The sequence below is a fragment of the Ambystoma mexicanum genome, chromosome 2p (genome assembly GCF_040938575.1).
Source record: "Ambystoma mexicanum isolate Mex_15411 chromosome 2p, UKY_AmexF1_1, whole genome shotgun sequence".
Lineage (NCBI taxonomy): Eukaryota > Metazoa > Chordata > Amphibia > Caudata > Ambystomatidae > Ambystoma > Ambystoma mexicanum.
Window position 1 is genome coordinate 443,044,180 of NC_090923.1, and position 24,779 is coordinate 443,068,958.

The 24,779-nt window shown below is 47.6% G+C and overlaps 1 protein-coding gene across 3 annotated transcripts in view; it reads right to left on the reverse strand.

Annotated features, from left to right (window-relative positions):
- TAFA4 (TAFA chemokine like family member 4) overlaps positions 1 to 24,779 on the reverse strand; it is a 1,365,502-nt gene that overhangs the window by 840,710 nt on the left and 500,013 nt on the right. For all 3 annotated transcript variants that reach the window (XM_069643795.1, XM_069643793.1, XM_069643796.1), the window contains one exon: positions 21,848 to 21,975. The gene's annotated coding sequence lies outside the window, so the exon portion shown is untranslated. The remainder of the gene's footprint in view (positions 1 to 21,847; positions 21,976 to 24,779) is intronic.

Below are 24,779 nucleotides of genomic sequence, written 5' to 3' on the forward strand. Positions count from 1 at the left end.
CGCAAATCACACCTCTGCGGATTCCCACGGGTGTCCTCTTTTCAAAAATGCATGGGGTTCCCTGTTTTCCTCGGTGGCTTGGACACCCGAGGCCCATATCTGTAAGTTGCGCCGGTCGGCAGAATGTCGGAGATTTCCCTCTGACAACAGACTTGGGGTTACTTGTGTTTTAGGCTTTCCCCTTGGCGGCCAGGTAGGTGCACCCACACATGTGAGGTACCGTTTTCATCGGGACACCTGTGGGAACGCGGGACGGTAGGCCATGTGTTGTGGGGGGCGCGTTTCGATGGGTGCGGCGAGCGAAATGTGCGGAAAAAGCGTTTTTTTCCCCACATTTCCGACTTTGCAGGGCTGTCTGGGTAAAAAAATCTGGGGCGATGGGCGCAAATCACACCTCTGCGGATTCCCACGGGTGTCCTCTTTTCGAAAATGCATGGGGTTCCCTGTTTTCCTCGGTGGCTTGGACACCCGAGGCCCATATCTGTAAGTTGCGCCGGTCGGCAGAATGGACAACAGACTTGGGGTTACTTGTGTTTTAGGCTTTCCCCTTGGCGGCCAGGTAGGTGCACCCACACATGTGAGGTACCGTTTTCATCGGGACACCTGTGGGAACGCGGGACGGTAGGCCATGTGTTGTGGGGGGCGTGTTTCGATGGGTGCGGCGAGCGAAATGTGCGGAAAAAGCGTTTTTTTCCCCACATTTCCGACTTTGCAGGGCTGTCTGGGTAAAAAAATCTGGGGCGATGGGCGCAAATCACACCTGCGGATTCCCACGGGTGTCCTCTTTTCGAAAATGCATGGGGTTCCCTGTTTTCCTCGGTGGCTTGGACACCCGAGGCCCATATCTGTAAGTTGCGCCGGTCGGCAGAATGTCGGAGATTTCCCTCTGACAACAGACTTGGGGTTACTTGTGTTTTAGGCTTTCCCCTTGGCGGCCAGGTAGGTGCACCCACACATGTGAGGTACCGTTTTCATCGGGACACCTGTGGGAACGCGGGACGGTAGGCCATGTGATGTGGGGGGCGCGTTTCGATGGGTGCGGCGAGCGAAATGTGCAGAAAAAGCATTTTTTTCCCCACATTTCCGACTTTGCAGGGCTGTCTGGGTAAAAAAATCTGGGGCGATGGGCGCAAATCACACCTCTGCGGATTCCCACGGGTGTCCTCTTTTCGAAAATGCATGGGGTTCCCTGTTTTCCTCGGTGGCTTGGACACCCGAGGCCCATATCTGTAAGTTGCGCCGGTCGGCAGAATGTCGGAGTTTTCCCTCTGACAACAGACTTGGGGTTACTTGTGTTTTAGGCTTTCCCCTTGGCGGCCAGGTAGGTGCACCCACACATGTGAGGTACCGTTTTCATCGGGACACCTGTGGGAACGCGGGACGGTAGGCCATGTGTTGTGGGGGGCGCGTTTCGATGGGTGCGGCGAGCGAAATGTGCGGAAAAAGCGTTTTTTTCCCCACATTTCCGACTTTGCAGGGCTGTCTGGGTAAAAAAATCTGGGGCGATGGGCGCAAATCACACCTCTGCGGATTCCCACGGGTGTCCTCTTTTCGAAAATGCATGGGGTTCCCTGTTTTCCTCGGTGGCTTGGACACCCGAGGCCCATATCTGTAAGTTGCGCCGGTCGGCAGAATGGACAACAGACTTGGGGTTACTTGTGTTTTAGGCTTTCCCCTTGGCGGCCAGGTAGGTGCACCCACACATGTGAGGTACCGTTTTCATCGGGACACCTGTGGGAACGCGGGACGGTAGGCCATGTGTTGTGGGGGGCGTGTTTCGATGGGTGCGGCGAGTGAAATGTGCGGAAAAAGCGTTTTTTTCCCCACATTTCCGACTTTGCAGGGCTGTCTGGGTAAAAAAATCTGGGGCGATGGGCGCAAATCACACCTCTGCGGATTCCCACGGGTGTCCTCTTTTCGAAAATGCATGGGGTTCCCTGTTTTCCTCGGTGGCTTGGACACCCGAGGCCCATATCTGTAAGTTGCGCCGGTCGGCAGAATGTCTGAGATTTCCCTCTGACAACAGACTTGGGGTTACTTGTGTTTTAGGCTTTCCCCTTGGCGGCCAGGTAGGTGCACCCACACATGTGAGGTACCGTTTTCATCGGGACACCTGTGGGAACGCGGGACGGTAGGCCATGTGTTGTGGGGGGCGTGTTTCGATGGGTGCGGCGAGCGAAATGTGCGGAAAAAGCGTTTTTTTCCCCACATTTCCGACTTTGCAGGGCTGTCTGGGTAAAAAAATCTGGGGCGATGGGCGCAAATCACACCTCTGCGGATTCCCACGGGTGTCCTCTTTTCAAAAATGCATGGGGTTCCCTGTTTTCCTCGGTGGCTTGGACACCCGAGGCCCATATCTGTAAGTTGCGCCGGTCGGCAGAATGTCGGAGATTTCCCTCTGACAACAGACTTGGGGTTACTTGTGTTTTAGGCTTTCCCCTTGGCGGCCAGGTAGGTGCACCCACACATGTGAGGTACCGTTTTCATCGGGACACCTGTGGGAACGCGGGACGGTAGGCCATGTGTTGTGGGGGGCGCGTTTCGATGGGTGCGGCGAGCGAAATGTGCGGAAAAAGCGTTTTTTCCCCCACATTTCCGACTTTGCAGGGCTGTCTGGGTAAAAAAATCTGGGGCAATGGGCGCAAATCACACCTCTGCGGATTCCCACGGGTGTCCTCTTTTCGAAAATGCATGGGGTTCCCTGTTTTCCTCGGTGGCTTGGACACCCGAGGCCCATATCTGTAAGTTACGCCGGTCGGCAGAATGGACAACAGACTTGGGGTTACTTGTGTTTTAGGCTTTCCCCTTGGCGGCCAGGTAGGTGCACCCACACATGTGAGGTACCGTTTTCATCGGGAGACCTGTGGGAACGCGGGACGGTAGGCCATGTGTTGTGGGGGGCGTGTTTCGATGGGTGCGGCGAGCGAAATGTGCGGGAAAAGCGTTTTTTTCCCCACATTTCCGACTTTGCAGGGCTGTCTGGGTAAAAAAATCTGGGGCGATGGGCGCAAATCACACCTCTGCGGATTCCCACGGGTGTCCTCTTTTCGAAAATGCATGGGGTTCCCTGTTTTCCTCGGTGGCTTGGACACCCGAGGCCCATATCTGTAAGTTGCGCCGGTCGGCAGAATGTCGGAGATTTCCCTCTGACAACAGACTTGGGGTTACTTGTGTTTTAGGCTTTCCCCTTGGCGGCCAGGTAGGTGCACCCACACATGTGAGGTACCGTTTTCATCGGGACACCTGTGGGAACGCGGGACGGTAGGCCATGTGTTGTGGGGGGCGCGTTTCGATGGGTGCGGCGAGCGAAATGTGCGGAAAAAGCGTTTTTTCCCCCACATTTCCGACTTTGCAGGGCTGTCTGGGTAAAATAATCTGGGGCGATGGGCGCAAATCACACCTCTGCGGATTCCCACGGGTGTCCTCTTTTCGAAAATGCATGGGGTTCCCTGTTTTCCTCGGTGGCTTGGACACCCGAGGCCCATATCTGTAAGTTGCGCCGGTCGGCAGAATGGACAACAGACTTGGGGTTACTTGTGTTTTAGGCTTTCCCCTTGGCGGCCAGGTAGGTGCACCCACACATGTGAGGTACCGTTTTCATCGGGACACCTGTGGGAACGCGGGACGGTAGGCCATGTGTTGTGGGGGGCGTGTTTCGATGGGTGCGGCGAGCGAAATGTGCGGGAAAAGCGTTTTTTTCCCCACATTTCCGACTTTGCAGGGCTGTCTGGGTAAAAAAATCTGGGGCGATGGGCGCAAATCACACCTCTGCGGATTCCCACGGGTGTCCTCTTTTCGAAAATGCATGGGGTTCCCTGTTTTCCTCGGTGGCTTGGACACCCGAGGCCCATATCTGTAAGTTGCGCCGGTCGGCAGAATGTCGGAGATTTCCCTCTGACAACAGACTTGGGGTTACTTGTGTTTTAGGCTTTCCCCTTGGCGGCCAGGTAGGTGCACCCACACATGTGAGGTACCGTTTTCATCGGGACACCTGTGGGAACGCGGGACGGTAGGCCATGTGTTGTGGGGGGCGCGTTTCGATGGGTGCGGCGAGCGAAATGTGCGGAAAAAGCGTTTTTTTCCCCACATTTCCGACTTTGCAGGGCTGTCTGGGTAAAAAAATCTGGGGCGATGGGCGCAAATCACACCTCTGCGGATTCCCACGGGTGTCCTCTTTTCGAAAATGCATGGGGTTCCCTGTTTTCCTCGGTGGCTTGGACACCCGAGGCCCATATCTGTAAGTTGCGCCGGTCGGCAGAATGTCTGAGTTTTCCCTCTGAAAACAGACTTGGGGTTACTTGTGTTTTAGGCTTTCCCCTTGGCGGCCAGGTAGGTGCACCCACACATGTGAGGTACCGTTTTCATCGGGACACCTGTGGGAACGCGGGACGGTAGGCCATGTGTTGTTGGGGGCGTGTTTTGATGGGTGAGTCGAGCGAAATGTGAGGAAAATGCGTATTTTTTCCCACATTTCGGACTTTGCGGGGGTGTCTGGGTAATAAATTCTGGGGCGATTTGGGCATATTATACCTCTGCGGATTCCCACGGGTGTCCTCTTTCCGGAAATGCATGGGGTTCCCTGTTTTCCTTGGTGGCTTGGACACCCGAGGCCCATATCTGTATGATGTGAGAGTGTGACATTTCCGGTGTGAAAACAGACTTGGGGTTACTTGTGTTTTAGGCTTTCCCCTTGGCGGCCAGGTAGGTGCACCCACACATGTGAGGTACCGTTTTCATCGGGACACCTGTGGGAACGCGTGACGGTAGGCCATGTGTTGTTGGGGGCGTGTTTCGATGGGTGCGTCGAGCGAAATGTGCGGAAAAAGCGTTTTTTTTCCCCACATTTCAGACTTTGCAGGGGTGTCTGGGTAATAAATTCTGGGGCAATTTGGGCATATCATACCTCTGCGGATTCCCACGGGTGTCCTCTTTTCGGAAATGCATGGGGTTCCCTGTTTTCCTCGGTGGCTTGGACACCCGAGGCCCATATCTGTACATTGTGCCGGTCGGCAGAATGTCTGAGTTTTCCCTCTGAAAACAGACTTGGGGTTACTTGTGTTTTAGGCTTTCCCCTTGGCGGCCAGGTAGGTGCACCCACACATGTGAGGTACCGTTTTCATCGGGACACCTGTGGGAACGCGGGACGGTAGGCCATGTGTTGTTGGGGGCGTGTTTCGATGGGTGAGTCGAGCGAAATGTGAGGAAAATGCGTATTTTTTCCCACATTTCGGACTTTGCGGGGGTGTCTGGGTAATAAATTCTGGGGCGATTTGGGCATATCATACCTCTGCGGATTCCCACGGGTGTCCTCTTTTCGGAAATGCATGGGTTTCCCTGTTTTCCTCGGTGGCTTGGACACCCGAGGCCCATATCTGTACATTGTGCCGGTCGGCAGAATGTCTGAGTTTTCCCTCTGAAAACAGACTTGGGGTTACTTGTGTTTTAGGCTTTCCCCTTGGCGGCCAGGTAGGTGCACCCACACATGTGAGGTACCGTTTTCATCGGGACACCTGTGGGAACGCGGGACGGTAGGCCATGTGTTGTGGGGGGCGTGTTTCGATGGGTGAGTCGAGCGAAATGTGAGGAAAATGCGTATTTTTTCCCACATTTCGGACTTTGCGGGGGTGTCTGGGTAATAAATTCTGGGGCGATTTGGGCATATCATACCTCTGCGGATTCCCACGGGTGTCCTCTTTCCGGAAATGCATGGGGTTCCCTGTTTTCCTTGGTGGCTTGGACACCCGAGGCCCATATCTGTATGATGTGAGAGTGTGACATTTCCGGTGTGAAAACAGACTTGGGGTTACTTGTGTTTTAGGCTTTCCCCTTGGCGGCCAGGTAGGTGCACCCACACATGTGAGGTACCGTTTTCATCGGGACACCTGTGGGAACGCGTGACGGTAGGCCATGTGTTGTTGGGGGCATGTTTCGATGGGTGCGTCGAGCGAAATGTGCGGAAAAAGCGTTTTTTTCCCCACATTTCGGACTTTGCAGGGGTGTCTGGGTAATAAATTCTGGGGCAATTTGGGCATATCATACCTCTGCGGATTCCCACGGGTGTCCTCTTTTCGGAAATGCATGGGGTTCCCTGTTTTCCTCGGTGGCTTGGACACCCGAGGCCCATATCTGTACATTGTGCCGGTCGGCAGAATGTCTGAGTTTTCCCTCTGAAAACAGACTTGGGGTTACTTGTGTTTTAGGCTTTCCCCTTGGCGGCCAGGTAGGTGCACCCAGACATGTGAGGTACCGTTTTCATCGGGACACCTGTGGGAACGCGGGACGGTAGGCCATGTGTTGTTGGAGGCGTGTTTCGATGGGTGAGTCGAGCGAAATGTGAGGAAAATGCGTATTTTTTCCCACATTTCGGACTTTGCGGGGGTGTCTGGGTAATAAATTCTGGGGCGATTTGGGCATATCATACCTCTGCGGATTCCCACGGGTGTCCTCTTTCCGGAAATGCATGGGGTTCCCTGTTTTCCTTGGTGGCTTGGACACCCGAGGCCCATATCTGTATGATGTGAGAGTGTGACATTTCCGGTGTGAAAACAGACTTGGGATTACTTGTGTTTTAGGCTTTCCCCTTGGCGGCCAGGTAGGTGCACCCACACATGTGAGGTACCGTTTTCATCGGGACACCTGTGGGAACGCGTGACGGTAGGCCATGTGTTGTTGGGGGCGTGTTTCGATGGGTGCGTCGAGCGAAATGTGCGGAAAAAGCGTTTTTTTCCCCACATTTCGGACTTTGCAGGGGTGTCTGGGTAATAAATTCTGGGGCAATTTGGGCATATCATACCTCTGCGGATTCCCACGGGTGTCCTCTTTTCGGAAATGCATGGGGTTCCCTGTTTTCCTCGGTGGCTTGGACACCCGAGGCCCATATCTGTACCTTGTGCCGGTCGGCAGAATGTCTGAGTTTTCCCTCTGAAAACAGACTTGGGGTTACTTGTGTTTTAGGCTTTCCCCTTGGCGGCCAGGTAGGTGCACCCACACATGTGAGGTACCGTTTTCATCGGGACACCTGTGGGAACGCGGGACGGTAGGCCATGTGTTGTTGGGGGCGTGTTTCGATGGGTGAGTCGAGCGAAATGTGAGGAAAAAGCGTATTTTTTCCCACATTTCGGACTTTGCGGGGGTGTCTGGGTAATAAATTCTGGGGCGATTTGGGCATATCATACCTCTGCGGATTCCCACGGGTGTCCTCTTTCCGGAAATGCATGGGGTTCCCTGTTTTCCTTGGTGGCTTGGACACCCGAGGCCCATATCTGTATGATGTGAGAGTGTGACATTTCCGGTGTGAAAACAGACTTGGGGTTACTTGTGTTTTAGGCTTTCCCCTTGGCGGCCAGGTAGGTGCACCCACACATGTGAGGTACCGTTTTCATCGGGACACCTGTGGGAACGCGTGACGGTAGGCCATGTGTTGTGGGGGGCGTGTTTCGATGGGTGCGTCGAGCGAAATGTGCGGAAAAAGCGTTTTTTTCCCCACATTTCGGACTTTGCAGGGGTGTCTGGGTAATAAATTCTGGGGCAATTTGGGCATATCATACCTCTGCGGATTCCCACGGGTGTCCTCTTTTCGGAAATGCATGGGGTTCCCTGTTTTCCTCGGTGGCTTGGACACCCGAGGCCCATATCTGTACCTTGTGCCGGTCGGCAGAATGTCTGAGTTTTCCCTCTGAAAACAGACTTGGGGTTACTTGTGTTTTAGGCTTTCCCCTTGGCGGCCAGGTAGGTGCACCCACACATGTGAGGTACCGTTTTCATCGGGACACCTGTGGGAACGCGGGACGGTAGGCCATGTGTTGTTGGGGGCGTGTTTCGATGGGTGAGTCGAGCGAAATGTGAGGAAAATGCGTATTTTTTCCCACATTTCGGACTTTGCGGGGGTGTCTGGGTAATAAATTCTGGGGCGATTTGGGCATATCATACCTCTGCGGATTCCCACGGGTGTCCTCTTTCCGGAAATGCATGGGGTTCCCTGTTTTCCTTGGTGGCTTGGACACCCGAGGCCCATATCTGTATGATGTGAGAGTGTGACATTTCCGGTGTGAAAACAGACTTGGGGTTACTTGTGTTTTAGGCTTTCCCCTTGGCGGCCAGGTAGGTGCACCCACACATGTGAGGTACCGTTTTCATCGGGACACCTGTGGGAACGCGTGACGGTAGGCCATGTGTTGTGGGGGGCGTGTTTCGATGGATGCGTCGAGCGAATTGTGCGGAAAAAGCGTTTTTTTTCCCCACATTTCGGACTTTGCAGGGGTGTCTGGGTAATAAATTCTGGGGCAATTTGGGCATATCATACCTCTGCGGATTCCCACGGGTGTCCTCTTTTCGGAAATGCATGGGGTTCCCTGTTTTCCTCGGTGGCTTGGACACCCGAGGCCCATATCTGTACCTTGTGCCGGTCGGCAGAATGTCTGAGTTTTCCCTCTGAAAACAGACTTGGGGTTACTTGTGTTTTAGGCTTTCCCCTTGGCGGCCAGGTAGGTGCACCCACACATGTGAGGTACCGTTTTCATCGGGACACCTGTGGGAACGCGGGACGGTAGGCCATGTGTTGTTGGGGGCGTGTTTCGATGGGTGAGTCGAGCGAAATGTGAGGAAAATGCGTATTTTTTCCCACATTTCGGACTTTGCGGGGGTGTCTGGGTAATAAATTCTGGGGCGATTTGGGCATATCATACCTCTGCGGATTCCCACGGGTGTCCTCTTTCCGGAAATGCATGGGGTTCCCTGTTTTCCTTGGTGGCTTGGACACCCGAGGCCCATATCTGTATGATGTGAGAGTGTGACATTTCCGGTGTGAAAACAGACTTGGGGTTACTTGTGTTTTAGGCTTTCCCCTTGGCGGCCAGGTAGGTGCACCCACACATGTGAGGTACCGTTTTCATCGGGACACCTGTGGGAACGCGTGACGGTAGGCCATGTGTTGTGGGGGGCGTGTTTCGATGGGTGCGTCGAGCGAAATGTGCGGAAAAAGCGTTTTTTTCCCCACATTTCGGACTTTGCAGGGGTGTCTGGGTAATAAATTCTGGGGCAATTTGGGCATATCATACCTCTGCGGATTCCCACGGGTGTCCTCTTTTCGGAAATGCATGGGGTTCCCTGTTTTCCTCGGTGGCTTGGACACCCGAGGCCCATATCTGTACCTTGTGCCGGTCGGCAGAATGTCTGAGTTTTCCCTCTGAAAACAGACTTGGGGTTACTTGTGTTTTAGGCTTTCCCCTTGGCGGCCAGGTAGGTGCACCCACACATGTGAGGTACCGTTTTCATCGGGACACCTGTGGGAACGCGTGACGGTAGGCCATGTGTTGTTGGGGGCGTGTTTCGATGGGTGCGTCGAGCGAAATGTGCGGAAAAAGCGTTTTTTTCCCCACATTTCGGACTTTGCAGGGGTGTCTGGGTAATAAATTCTGGGGCAATTTGGGCATATCATACCTCTGCGGATTCCCACGGGTGTCCTCTTTTCGGAAATGCATGGGGTTCCCTGTTTTCCTCGGTGGCTTGGACACCCGAGGCCCATATCTGTACCTTGTGCCGGTCGGCAGAATGTCTGAGTTTTCCCTCTGAAAACAGACTTGGGGTTACTTGTGTTTTAGGCTTTCCCCTTGGCGGCCAGGTAGGTGCACCCACACATGTGAGGTACCGTTTTCATCGGGACACCTGTGGGAACGCGGGACGGTAGGCCATGTGTTGTTGGGGGCGTGTTTCGATGGGTGAGTCGAGCGAAATGTGAGGAAAATGCGTATTTTTTCCCACATTTCGGACTTTGCGGGGGTGTCTGGGTAATAAATTCTGGGGCGATTTGGGCATATCATACCTCTGCGGATTCCCACGGGTGTCCTCTTTCCGGAAATGCATGGGGTTCCCTGTTTTCCTTGGTGGCTTGGACACCCGAGGCCCATATCTGTATGATGTGAGAGTGTGACATTTCCGGTGTGAAAACAGACTTGGGGTTACTTGTGTTTTAGGCTTTCCCCTTGGCGGCCAGGTAGGTGCACCCACACATGTGAGGTACCGTTTTCATCGGGACACCTGTGGGAACGCGTGACGGTAGGCCATGTGTTGTGGGGGGCGTGTTTCGATGGGTGCGTCGAGCGAATTGTGCGGAAAAAGCGTTTTTTTTCCCCACATTTCGGACTTTGCAGGGGTGTCTGGGTAATAAATTCTGGGGCAATTTGGGCATATCATACCTCTGCGGATTCCCACGGGTGTCCTCTTTTCGGAAATGCATGGGGTTCCCTGTTTTCCTCGGTGGCTTGGACACCCGAGGCCCATATCTGTACCTTGTGCCGGTCGGCAGAATGTCTGAGTTTTCCCTCTGAAAACAGACTTGGGGTTACTTGTGTTTTAGGCTTTCCCCTTGGCGGCCAGGTAGGTGCACCCACACATGTGAGGTACCGTTTTCATCGGGACACCTGTGGGAACGCGGGACGGTAGGCCATGTGTTGTTGGGGGCGTGTTTCGATGGGTGAGTCGAGCGAAATGTGAGGAAAATGCGTATTTTTTCCCACATTTCGGACTTTGCGGGGGTGTCTGGGTAATAAATTCTGGGGCGATTTGGGCATATCATACCTCTGCGGATTCCCACGGGTGTCCTCTTTCCGGAAATGCATGGGGTTCCCTGTTTTCCTTGGTGGCTTGGACACCCGAGGCCCATATCTGTATGATGTGAGAGTGTGACATTTCCGGTGTGAAAACAGACTTGGGGTTACTTGTGTTTTAGGCTTTCCCCTTGGCGGCCAGGTAGGTGCACCCACACATGTGAGGTACCGTTTTCATCGGGACACCTGTGGGAACGCGTGACGGTAGGCCATGTGTTGTGGGGGGCGTGTTTCGATGGGTGCGTCGAGCGAAATGTGCGGAAAAAGCGTTTTTTTCCCCACATTTCGGACTTTGCAGGGGTGTCTGGGTAATAAATTCTGGGGCAATTTGGGCATATCATACCTCTGCGGATTCCCACGGGTGTCCTCTTTTCGGAAATGCATGGGGTTCCCTGTTTTCCTCGGTGGCTTGGACACCCGAGGCCCATATCTGTACCTTGTGCCGGTCGGCAGAATGTCTGAGTTTTCCCTCTGAAAACAGACTTGGGGTTACTTGTGTTTTAGGCTTTCCCCTTGGCGGCCAGGTAGGTGCACCCACACATGTGAGGTACCGTTTTCATCGGGACACCTGTGGGAACGCGGGACGGTAGGCCATGTGTTGTTGGGGGCGTGTTTCGATGGGTGCGTCGAGCGAAATGTACGGAAAAAGCATTTTTTTCCCCACATTTCCGACTTTGCAGGGGTGTCTGGGTAATAAATTCTGGGGCAATTTGGGCATATCATACCTCTGCGGATTCCCACGGGTGTCCTCTTTTCGGAAATGCATGGGGTTCCCTGTTTTCCTCGGTGGCTTGGACACCCGAGGCCCATATCTGTATGATGGGAGAGTGTGACATTTCCGGTGTGAAAACAGACTTGGGGTTACTTGTGTTTTGGGCTTTCCCCTTGGCGGCCAGGTAGGTGCACCCACACATGTGAGGTACCGTTTTCATCGGGACACCTGTGGGAACGCGGGACGGTAGGCCATGTGTTGTGTTTGTGTGGTTTTCATAACGTTTTGACCCATTTGCTGGAGCCCTTTGTCTCACAACCCTTTCTTTTCCCAAATGTGACCTACATTTAGTCGCTGCTTTAGCCACCATACACTTTTGTAACCTGCACAAGTCACCTACCCTTGAAAAGGTCTGCCTGTGCTCTTTCAAAAAATGTATGGCTGCCGTTCCTCACCACATTGGTTTTCCCAATTTACACATGCTAAGTGCGTCTGGTCAGACCGTGAGCGTAAAACTCCTGTGTACCATGGCTCAGTGTTTGGCTTGTGGTATTGCTTGTTTTGTACAAACACTACAAAAATGGTATGCTCTCCTAACTGCAAGAGTCGGGGGAATGTAGCGGAGCATTGCTTTTCTCAAAATTCATAGAAGCCATTGCCGTACCAAGCCAACCATGTCCAACACATACCTTTTTTTTCAGTCATTTTCCCGCTTTTCCCCCATTCGATGGCAGTTTCCCCTACCTAGTTGTTGCCTGACCTATACAAATCACCCCTTCCTAAACTTGGAATTTTGTCTACTTTTCAGAAATATATGCCTTTCTGTCCTCCAATTTGGCTTTCCTGCACTTTTCTTCCATTCCGTCCATGCATGTCCAATTGGCAAAAATGGCAAAAATCGCCTACCTCTCACAAAACGGTTGATATCCCCATCAAAATAATTTTTTTCCATTTCCACTCAACCTGTTCCTGAAAGCCAACACATTGGGGAACTCAGCACAGCAAACCATTTGTTCCTAGCTCTTACAAGGAAAAAACCACTGGCTTCTTTGTGCATCATTTTATTGGCATTTTTTGAAAAAACCCAAAATTTTCGCACATTTTCCTTATTTTCTCTCACCCCCCTACAGCAACCTGGGATTCCTGGGTGGCGTTACGACCGCCTACATGTGGGAAGAAAAGGAGCCAAATTTGGCCGAGATATCTCATGTAACAAAAAAGTTACAAGCCATTGAATGGCCACATACCAAAATCACCAAAAAAGGCTCTGGCACTGGGGAGAAATACCCATGGCACTTAAAGGGTTAAAGAAAGAGAAGAGTGGGAAAAGAAGGAAAGAGAACGAGAAAATGCATACAAGGAAGAGAAGGAAAAGGAAAGGAAGCTAAAGGAAGAACAAAGAAGGTATGAGGAAAGGACAGAGAGATTAGAACTGAAGAAACAAGAGGCGATAAAAACAGAGATTCAAAGTACATAGGTTGCAAAGAAGGCAAGAGGAAGACAAGATGAGAGAGATGAGGAGAATGGAAGAAGAGATGAACATGGGTAGAGGACAAAGGGATGATGAAGTAGATCAGATATACAACTGAGGAATGGTACCAATTGAAGCACGAGATCAATGGGAAGAAAAGCAAGGGTTACAACAGTCCTCAGGGAGCTGCAAGGAAGACCAAAAATACAAACACGGGCTGCCGAGCATGAAGCAGAACACATAGGGAAGAGGATTTGGGATTTATATAGGCAAATAAGGGATAAGGATGGGTATAAAACCAAAGAGAATGTCAAAGAATCTTTATCAAAGTAAACAGGAGGAAGATCAGATGACGTAATAACAGATGAACATAGAATTCAGTCCTTAAGTAGATTAGAACTTGATGAGGTGTAAAGGGACAAAAGCCACACAAGTTGGGGCATAATGAAGCCAGACGAAGAAAGGGAAGAAAATGAGAACGCATGAAGAGAGGGTGCATGCAGGCCGTATGTAAGCAGATTAAGGTCACTGCCAGGACAGAGACAAATGGGCGAGACTAGCCCCAGCATGAAAACAAGTGTAGGTGGGTATGATTATGTACCAGGATTTACACAATTCCCATTGTTAAAGAAAGGGTAGGGTGACCACAATATATACCGTGGCCACAAATCGACAAGGATCATTTGAAATGCAAATTTCCTAGTTTGACTTCAGATGCAGGAAAATGGATTCATGAGTTAGAAAGAATGGCATCAGAAATGATGTTAGCAATAGGTGACATAAAGAGCCTGCTAGCAGTCATTCTAGGAGAGAAGGCTGTTGACATTTGGAGATCAGCAGGGTATGCAAGTGTGACTGCACAAAACACGAAACAAAAAAGGAGCGCCATTTAATAATTGCACAGCAGATGTACGGCGGGCGCTCAGGGTACAATATTCTGATACATCAGACATGTGTGCGATTATGATTTGGAAAATGAGTGAGGATGAAGATCTCAAGATGAGAGAACCATGGGATAAAACAGTGTCATTATTTTACCACATTTTATGCAAGGGACTGCCTACGCCAGTGCAATGGCAAATTAAGAAACAGGTAGGGATGGAAGCAAAGCCATGGCAAGAAATACAATTGACTATCATGCATCATTACAGATTGTTGCAGGAGAAAAGAAATAAGAAAGCCGAGAGAAGAAAACAGGAGGACGTGAAGTTAGTTCAGAAATAACTTGTCAGAATTGGCTATAGAGGGAGCAGTATTGATGAGATGTGAAGGTGTGATGACACAAGAGATATGTCCAGTGAAGTAAAGCAATGTAGTGTACCCTATGGACCAGAGTGGTATATTTTTTCCCCACAAGAGAGAGGGAACGGACCCAGAGAAGGACAAGGTGGATTTCAAAACTCTCAGGGAGAAGGATTTAAGAGTGGACAGCCACAGCGATGTTTTAATTGGGGAAAGAAGGGACATACAGCCAGAATATGCAGAAGAAGAGAAGACATACAGCAAAGTTGGCAAACTCCAAAAGGGGAAATGGGCTATGTTTCACAATATAATATAGAACTACAGGAGTATTATGCTCAAGATCACACGCAGAATCAGGCATGTGGGCTGCAAACACAGCAAGCTCCATTACAAATGCAACTGCCACAAGGGCAACCACAGCAAGTGCCTATGCAAAAACAACAGAAACAAACTCAGCAAGCGCAGGCACAACAGGCCATGGTACCACAATAGACTACGAATGAAGGAATCCCGCAAGAACCCACACCTAGAATTGAGAGTGTGACCGTAATGGAAGGAAATCCTTTCACAGGTACAGGGATGAATTTATATCCACAATAGGACAGCCCGCAGAGAGACCTGATGTGTTCAGTACTATCAGTGACACCAGACCCCCAAGTGGAGCCAAGGGTCAAGGTAACGATAGGAGGCAAGACATTTTTGTTTCTTGTAGATACCGGAGTGACTAGCTCCTGTGTTCATGAGGGAAAATATCCAATGTCAGGCATTGCCAGTAACGCTCTTGGATTCTCTGGGGTGATGAACTTAGTTCCTTTTACAGCCCAATTAGCAATCACTATAGGAGAACATGATGTGTCTATGCCATTATCAATTTCACGGCAGACACCAGTTAACTTATTAGGGCGTGACTTGATGACAAAACTTAACATGACAATATCTTTTACTGATGAAGGGATAGTGTGTTCCACTCCGGGGATACACTATATGAATGTGAAATAGTTTACAGGTCAGAAGGAATTACGAGTAGTCCCCTTATATGCAGAAGTATTTTTGTATGGAGTGACTGTTTTATTAACGTGGCCAGTTCGGAAGGTAAAATATTGAGAATACCTGAAGAGTTTTTGTTTAGACCAGAAAAACCTATGGATAATAATGAAGGACAGGGTATCCCATTAGAAATAGAAGCAGCAGTGGTAAGAGAAGAAAGGGTGGCAGTTCATGGGACAGATGATGAGGAAAGAAGATGTAGAGCAGAGATAGCCCTCTCTGAAGGATATGGGTTGACAGACGAGGAGCTTTTCATGGATGATTATTCCGATGATGAATTAGTAGTGCTCCTAAGTCTCACTTATTGGATTAAAGTGGAGAATAGATAAATACCGCAGAGAATGGCAATGGCAAAAATAAACTGTTATTGTTTCAGGCGGATTTAGAAAAAGTGCCAAATATTGTATGGACTAATAGTCCATATGACAGGGTCTATTGAAAGGAGTAGGAACAGTTAAAATTAAGCTTAAACCAGAAACAATCTTGCCACAAGCAAAACAATATCCCATGTCCACATAAACAGATGAAGGTATATTTGAGACTATTTTCACTTTAATGAAGCAGGGAATATTGGTGTCATCTGAGTCCCCACGTAACACGCCTGTGTACCCAGTCAAGAAATCAACTAGGGGTTGTGGACATTTATTCAGGACATCTGTCCCTTAAAGAATATCCTTGAAGCAGAGTTTCCTTTAGTTCCAAATCCTGCTACAATATTATGCAATATCTCATCTAAGGCCTAATATTTTACAGTCATAGATTTAAAAACCATGTTCTTTTCAATCTTCATGAGGACTCACAAGGTTTGGCATCTTTTCTGTATAGAAATATGCATCTAAAGATAATAGTTTGCCTCAAGGGAGTCCTCCTCAATCTTTAACAAGGTCCTCCAGGTGGACCAAGGCAATGTACAGCTTGAGACTACAATAATTCAGCATGTAGATGACATATTAGCATGCAGTAAGACAGAAGAAAGATACAGTGAAGACTCAGTAAGACTCATGACCATATAGCAGAAAAAAATATATGGTAAACAAAGAGAAGCTACTATATTGTCATGAAGAGGTCCCATATATAGGATAGTTAATCTCTCAGGAAGGGAGAAAAGTGACACCTGAAAGAGCAGAAGCAATTATGAAGACTCAGAACATAAGACAGGGAGGGAAATGCAACAATGTTTTTGACTATGTAACTACTGCATAGTCTGGGTTTTCGATTGCAGCATATATATTAGACCACTTTTGAAAGGACTTAAGGAAGCACAGGTAGAGAACAGTAAGATAACATGGAAAGATGAAATAACTGAAAGATTTGAAGAATAAAAAGGTTGATCAGTACAGTCCCTATGCTAGGAATTCCAGATCATCATGTAGAATTTACTTATTTTCCCATTCAAATTGAGAAATTATGACAGCAGTTTTCACATAGAAAACAACATTAGTACATGAACATAAACCACTGGTTTATTACAGTGGGATTTTGGATCCAGTAATGAAAGGGCATTACCCTTGCGAGCAAGCGTTAGCTGCTGCTGCATTTGTTTTTGAAAACAAGTATTACAATGGGGTGTTCAGTGATATTATTTTTGAGCATGCATTTTTCGCTATTCTAGAGGCATCCAAAAGTACATTATTCATTTTAACATTTGTATAAAGCCCAGACCCACAGGTATCACAGCATTTGTACAGGGTAATAACAGAGTAATAACACTTTACAGATCATTGTGTTAATAGAAAGGAGCACAGGCAAAGTAGGAGACAGTTCATGCTTAGAGTGTTAGTCAGACTTTGACTACACAAAGGGCATCAGGATATGAGGTAATTATTTTGAACCCAGCAATCAATATTGTTAGATGCAGAATAATGACCCCAGCAATATTTTTAGCAGAACCAGTAAGAAAGGATGATTATGTACATGATTACACAACGTATACTGAAGTTTATGAAGACATTCCCTGTGTAAGAGAAAATGATCTGGGGGTATTTGTTTTATTGACTGTTCTTTAAAAATGAACCAAATGACTAGTGAAAGGCATACTGGATCAGCAGTAGTAAAGCTGAACCGTGAGGGTGAATTTGAAGTAGTGACAAGATTGCCTTTGCATTGCTCAGCACAGGGTGCAGAATTAGTAGTGCTTATTACCGCGCTTCAAAGATATGAGGATGAGGAAGTGATGGTGTACTCTGAAATACAATTCTAGCCTACCCAGCCCCCTCACCTTAACAAGGCTCTTCCAATTATTAGCATGGAAGACCCTGAACTGGGCAACCATATGTACAGGCCCAGGTTTCCTACAGCCGCCTGGCTTCTGGCCCTCCCACCCCACTGGGCAGGCTCACCTATACCACAATATCAGGCTCACCTGATATTGACACTGGCCCGCTGGGCCCTACAGACCTCATCCACGACTACACATGGGAACACTGCATCCTGCACTGCCAACTACTATGCAACCCCTTCAGGGTCCTAACATACTTAACTCTTCTTCCCCTTCACAGGCTTCACAGCATTACAGGACTGTGGATTAACCATGTGACTAACTTTTGGGGCACCTCCCTGGCACACCAAAAGACTTACTTACTTGTCTCAACCAACCTTATATCAGTAAGCTCATACTTGTGTACAGGCACCTTATGAATGCCATCTCATGTCATTATACAACATAGACCATCCGTGTTACACTGTCCCTGGGGGGCTTCAATGCAACATATCAATTGTTCTGTCTCCTCTCTCCCTCTTCCCTCCATACTCTCTCTCTGAATGTCCTGTCTCACACAACTGTTTGATGTTTTATTGCCTTGTCGTGCAATACATTTAACCTGCTCACACAACTGATCCACCACTGCTTAAACTACGGTTTAAATTGTAATGTATGTATCACACTTGAAATTGCCACCATTTACCATGCCATGTTTTCATGTTTTCAACCCAAAGTTAATGGGGCAAAACACATTATCGGGTGATACATTCAATGTTGATTGCAATCATTGTCAATGTTTAACCTGGAAAATGTGCCCTTAGGGTCGAAACACATGTCAGCAACAATATCAAACACTTGTTACACTCCTAAAACCAAGATTTTGTTTGCATTATTAGAGAGAACATACTCTCAATCGCAATACTTAGTGTGAATATGAAGGGTCTCAAACCGCAACGTCAGTAACTGACATTACTGCAATGTATTTGCCAAACACTCCTGCTTTCACCCAGAGTTCACTTATTTATTCATTTGTTTATTTGTATTGTGCCGTAGCACACAGGCATTAGGGCACACAACATGGACACAAGGACCAAAGAGACAAACGGGCTACGATAAAACACTTAACATGAATGTTCAGGTCAGGTCTAGTCTAGGTAAGGTGAATCTTTATCGAAAGAGTAGTGTTTTAACCTTCTTTTGAAATAAGCTATAGGAAGTTTCAAGTCTGACAGTCAGTGGAAGGTCATTCCAAATTCTGTCCGCTATCGTCTGGAAAGCAGAGCCGAAACTGTTAGCCTTTGTGTGCTTGGTAATTTCTAGCTGATGCTGTGGGTTGTGCCATACAATACCAATCTGCATTTTCTGGGTTCTCTCTAAAAGGGTAGGGTTTTAATATGTTGAAGCCTTTATATTATTACTGTATGGGTTGCTACTGTTCTCACCTTATTCCTCCTCCTGAGAGTATAGCCTACACTCGGTACACGGTACCACAAAAGGTAAAGGCGATGGACCCATCAGATTGCATTTATTTTACCTTTATTATTGGGATCACTGCTAGTTTAGTAGTGTGGGGCTGAGTGAACTGTTTGGACAGTATTCACCCCTGTACTACTGCAGAGCAGTAGTCATTTCATCAAACCTCCCTACCTCTTCCATCATCTCTATTAATAACTCTCCATCTGACCACTCTTTCTTACATTTCAAAATCATGGTCTCCGCACCCATCTCTGTTGCCCAATTTTGCCAATTATTTGCCCTTATTTAAACCTATATTCAAACCTTATGCCATGTTGACCTACCAAGCTACAGTCAGGTATTCCATCATTGCCACCGCTTTACCCCAAGTATTGAGAAAACCTTCCTCAACTTAAACTCAGCCCTCATCTCTCCTTTAAAAATTACTATCCAGCTTGCAACTATACTGCTCTTAGTGCTCACCTAATCCTGGATACGTGAATCCATCAAAGACATTAGGGCAAAGACTGCTCTGCATTACTCTCAACTGCCTTCAAGATCTCACACTCTGCTTTGTCTATCGATTTGTGTGGAGCTATTCCCAGATACTGCAGCAACTATATCTATTAAACCCCAATCCCTTTGCCACCACCTCATTACCATGATAAACCCCTGCCCTCACTGTATTGCTCTTCTTCATCTGCCAACAATGTAGCCCTCTACTTCTAATTTGAGATCTGGACCACCATATTCACCATAACCTCTCTCCCACCTTCTACCTTCTTCACTTTCCCTCTCATTTCTTCTCTCTTGACTCCTTCTCCTCCACTTCGTCTGCTAACCTAGCACCTTTTCTCCAGAATGGTGATCCATCTCGTACCCTCTTTGACCAGATTGTTTTCTCCTACCTCAAACAATCAAGGACATGATACCCATGACATGCCCTTAGCTCTCCTCCATCATTAACTGTTTTTAAAATGAAATGGGGACCTTGGCTGACTGCTTCATGATAGCCACAATATTTCCTATTGACAAAATGTGCCGGGACTGTTGGCCCCCACTTTCACCTCCTTATCCTCTCCCACCTTGGGATCCATAACACTGCACTTGCCTAGATTGATTCAGACTTTCAATCTACAGTAAGGTGATCTCCTCGGATCTTACCCAACTGTGAGTGGGAGTACATGAAGGTTTGATCTTGGGCCTACTACTTTTTACCCTTTACAACTCCTCTGCTTTTGATTTTCTGATGACCTATTCACTGGCAATACCCAGATCTACTCCTTTCTCACGTTAATTTATGACATTGAGGCTCATATTTCTAATTGTCTTTTGGCTATCTGACATTGAATGGGGTTCCCTTCCCCAGTAATCTCAAACACAACCAATGCATTCCCTATACCGGCATCGCTGCACGGAACAACCTGCTAAACATCCGAAAAATGTATCGGTTCACTACACCTGTCATCTCCCCCACTCCCTGTATTAAGTCACCTTGACTACTTTTTTAGCCCCTTGGGCTCTGTTCTTTTGCCCCCTTAGAATAATTCCCAACTTCACAAAGCACAATGTTCACATCCTCCCCCATGGCTCTCCAACCTCTGCTCACTGTCTCTTTGCCACTTGATCTCAATGGATCAAGATGCCTCCTCAAATTCCTTATATAAATATTTAAATCAATTCATAGTCTAGCCCACTTATAGCCCCACCTGGCTAACTCTGCCACCAGCCACTCTCATCTCAGACCCTTCACTGTAGAGTCTGTTTCTTTGTTTAACCTTCCCCCTGTACCCTTTTGCTGCATTTCAATTCTGCTTTTTTTCTCCTTGCCCCTCTACACTTAAACTCCCTCTCTCTGATCTCAAAAATGATTGCTACTCTCCCTACTTCTAAATCTTCCCTTAATCTCCACCTCCTCTACATGGAAGGAGATTCTGCTGTAAGCCAGAACATTCTCCTTCCCCTTTGATTGCCCTTCCCAGCACTGTACATACTTTTTATCCTGCTATCGAATTGTATATTATGATATTGTTATTATCTGATTAGATATATTGTACACAGCTCACCTTGTCTTTCTATGCAGACCCCAGGCGATGGTCAATATAACACCTCAAACACCTGGATCGTTGCTACCTCAATTATCACATTGACCTTTTGTAAAGCAACCTGCTGAGGAATTGCTTATCTCTCTGTTTTGGTCTGAATGTGCAGTGGTTTCGATCTACTCACCCTCTTGTGCACTGCTTACAAGTACAATTTCTAATCAGAATATACAAATGGTCTGTGAGTTTTCTATTAACTTCAACTATCCTTCGCACAGCGTTGGAAGCACGATTTTCACTTTTGTGATGCACCGTGCTTTTATTTTCCACTTCTGAGCATCATCGGTCAGAATGCAGCTTTCAGCCGGGCATGTGCAGCAGACTGCAAACCCTGGTTGTGCAATGGAGTCCCAAAAGCCGGTGGCACCGGCTCAAACACATGGAGCAAGGTCAGGTGTTTTCCAGAATGTGCAGGACAGCATATTTATTCTTGTATTTCAAAAGGTCCAGTTGTACGAAGTGAACTGCAGAAGAGGCGTCCGTCCAATTTATCACAGAATCCTTAAAAAAAAGCGTCGTGCATTTTCCAAAAGACACTGCTTTGTTTAATTGTCAGATTTGTGCCTCTTTAACTTCCCCAGTGAACAAACACGGCAAAGGGGAAACAGTTTGTCAGCAGTGCGAGGGAATCTACTAAAAATATAATATGTTGGCGACAAAAAAGTTAACGCTATAGTGTGATCAGGAAATTATTATTTTTTTTACTGAATTTGAGCCAGGAATACATGTGTGTTTTTGACATACCTTTGTCAGTTTCTCTATGAGAAGGGGCACGTGCTTGAAAAAATAAAGCAAGCCATTTCAGCATCTTGTCAATAACGAAAGGAGCACAGGACATTGACATACAAGGTTACAGGTAACTTCTCTGGCACACCAAGATGAAAACTGAATACAAAACGATGAGCCTTCAATGCATTATCTAGCCTTTTCATCCGCCAAATGAAAATGAACATTGTGCCTAGCCAGAATTAAAATTCTTCCCCGCCTGCATGAAAGATTAAAGAGATGGCTCACCTTGGGGACTAGGGAAGAATGTTGCTCCAGTCAAACACAATTATTCCAGTATGTGCCTCAAAGTTACTCCAAATTCCCATTTGCCACAACAAACCAACATTTCGGTAAATATCTCCCCCATCAGAGACCTGCAAAGAAAAACAGAAGAGACAGCAATTAGAGTTTTAAAATGTTGATCTACCATAGGTGTTGAATTTGCAGATCACTATGTTGCAGGGCTGTCTGGTGGCTTATACTGAAACAGACTACAGCAAACAAAATGCATGTGGAGACCTCAAATTAAATAATGCATTGCTTATTTCTGCATGCCGTAGTACAATTTGCTATACTTTTCTGTGCATTAATTTATGAGATTAGCAAACACAAAACATATTACCTTTTTTAGTTGATTTAAACCTATGTTATGCGGGTAGTTGATTTACCACTTTTAAAGCTCTGAACGCCGAAATACAAGCTTAGAAAGCAGTGTTTTTTCAGTGAAGAAATTGAGAAAGAAAGTCCAACTGATGTTTCGAGCAGGTCTGATCGTTCAGCACACAAAGCCAGACACCAAGTCAGTGGGCCTCATTACGACCCTTTCGCTCCCGTAATGAAGGGGGCCGGTACGGGACCGGCCCCCTTCATTACGGGAGCGCGGATTACGAGGTTCCCTTTGTGGGACCCTGTAAGGATGCCTGGTAAAACCAGGCGTCCTTTCCGGGTCCCGCGAGGGGAAGAGGGAGGTAATAACGGGCCAGTTGTTATGCACCCGTTATTACCTCCCTCCCCATTCCCATTGAGCCCTATGGGGCTCAAATGGGAATTGGGAATGGTTCTTGCCAGGAGGAATTACCGGGTCCTCCTATGTCGGAATGACCCGGTAAGTCCTCATTGCAGGAACCCGGTAAGGGAGCCCGGTTTGGAGGCAGCCATGGTGCTAAAAGCACCATGGCTGCCTCCAAACTTGTAATGAGGTCCAGTCAGTCAACAAAGTTTATACCGGATACAAAATCCATACAAGTTTACAGTACAATAAAAGAACATTCAGATATAAGAGTCATGTTTCCCTCGTAACAAAATGCGGATGTGGGGATTATTGCAAGCAGCGGCTGTGGATGATGACATAGAGAGACATGTGGCAACGAAGAGGAATGTATGTACGAGCTGCAACGTCCAAAGCCAGGGCCTTTACCTGCGCGCATGATGAAATCTAGGGCAAGAATTTGCAAACCTCACAAATGTGCACAGTTTTCACCTGCTACATATAGTACAGAAAATAAAGTACACGTGATGAATCATGCGCATGTTATATTAGCAAGACAAATAGTGCAGGGGTATACTACAAAATGTGTGTTTTCCTTCTGCAAACTGCTTTAAGCAAAAGCAATCAGCTATTACATGATGTTTTTCACTAGGATATCTGTGCAGAGAATAATTCCCGCAAAACATTAATTATTTCACTTCTTGCAAAGTATTACGAATTATTTCTAGGATAAAAAGGTAGATAGAGACAAGCATACTACGCTCTGCAGCTGCCATGCAGTCTGCATAGTGCAGACAGTATTGCTACAAATACACAAAATAATGGGCCTCATTCTGACCCTGCCGGTATACTGGCGGTAGAGGCGCCAGGTTACCAGCATTTGGTACTTACCTTTACTGGCACTCGGTCTGGCGGCACGAGTGCTGGTGGGACAGTGTTCATCGCCATTCATAGAGTACAATAGGACTCCATGAGGGGATATGCCATCATTACCACCTCCGGCAATGCCGGTGGCGGCAATGACGGCTTTTATTGCCTGTAGGGCATTTGGCTATCCTCCAGCTTTTAGCTGGAGGTAACTCAGGTGCCGCACCGGCAAACCCGGAATCGGGTGGTCCAGTAAACCGCCAGTATCCACAAATACTGGCACTTTTTATCACAGGACCGCCCGACTTGTTATGAGGCCCAATGTGTGTTCCCCTCTGGCCCTCTGAAAACCCCTTAAAGAATAAAGGTATTATGAAATAATTATATTGTATGAAGCAGAATGCATTTCTCCTTGCTGCAGGAAATATGACTTGTCTGGTCTAGTCTTGTAGACAGTGTTGCTGCACATTATTGTGTGTTTACACAATCACACCTGAGTTGTGAAAGAGTTTGTAAGAGGATTCAATCCAGCACTACAGCTAAGTCAATGCCTAGTCTGGGATACTGAATGGAAACCCTTATTGATATATCTTTATGTCCAGTTCATGAGTTCTGGATGACTACCCCTATATAACACCCCTCTCTTGGAACCCCCTTGACACCACTGAGCCAAGAAGTAGTTCTGTTTTGCAAGTTTAAACGGTTCATTTGATAATTTAAACAATATATATAAGGGATGGTTAGAGTACGTAACGGTATTGAACCAAAACAAAAAAAACTTAAGATTTACGGAAACTCACAGCCGGACACTAATTACCTTTCTAGATGTTAATATCAGAATTGTGAATGAGAAAATAACCTGCGAGCTGCATCGAAAGAAGACTGGCTCTAATACTCCTTTACACGCACATAGTGGACACCCTAAACATGTGATCTGGAGTGTGCCCTATGGAGAATTTGTGAGACTCAGAAGAAACAACACCACTTTGGAGTCTTACGATAGAGAAAGCAAATTGACTGCAGCAGGTTTTAAAAGGCAGATGTACCCCAAAAAAGTCATCGAGAGAGCCTTCCTGAAAGCCAGAACAATTGAAAGACACACCTTATTAGCTGGAAATAAGAACAAAGATCGATTAGAAGGAGAAAAGAGCACCCGATGCATTCTTACTTATGACAACCAGTCAAAAAATATTAAACACATTCTGCAGAAACATTGGAGCATTTTGCTAACTGACCCTGATCTGGCCAAAAGCCTCAAACCCCATCCCGAAGTCACTTTCAGAAGAAATAGGTCCTTCAAAGATATGCTGGTTCCCAGTTTTA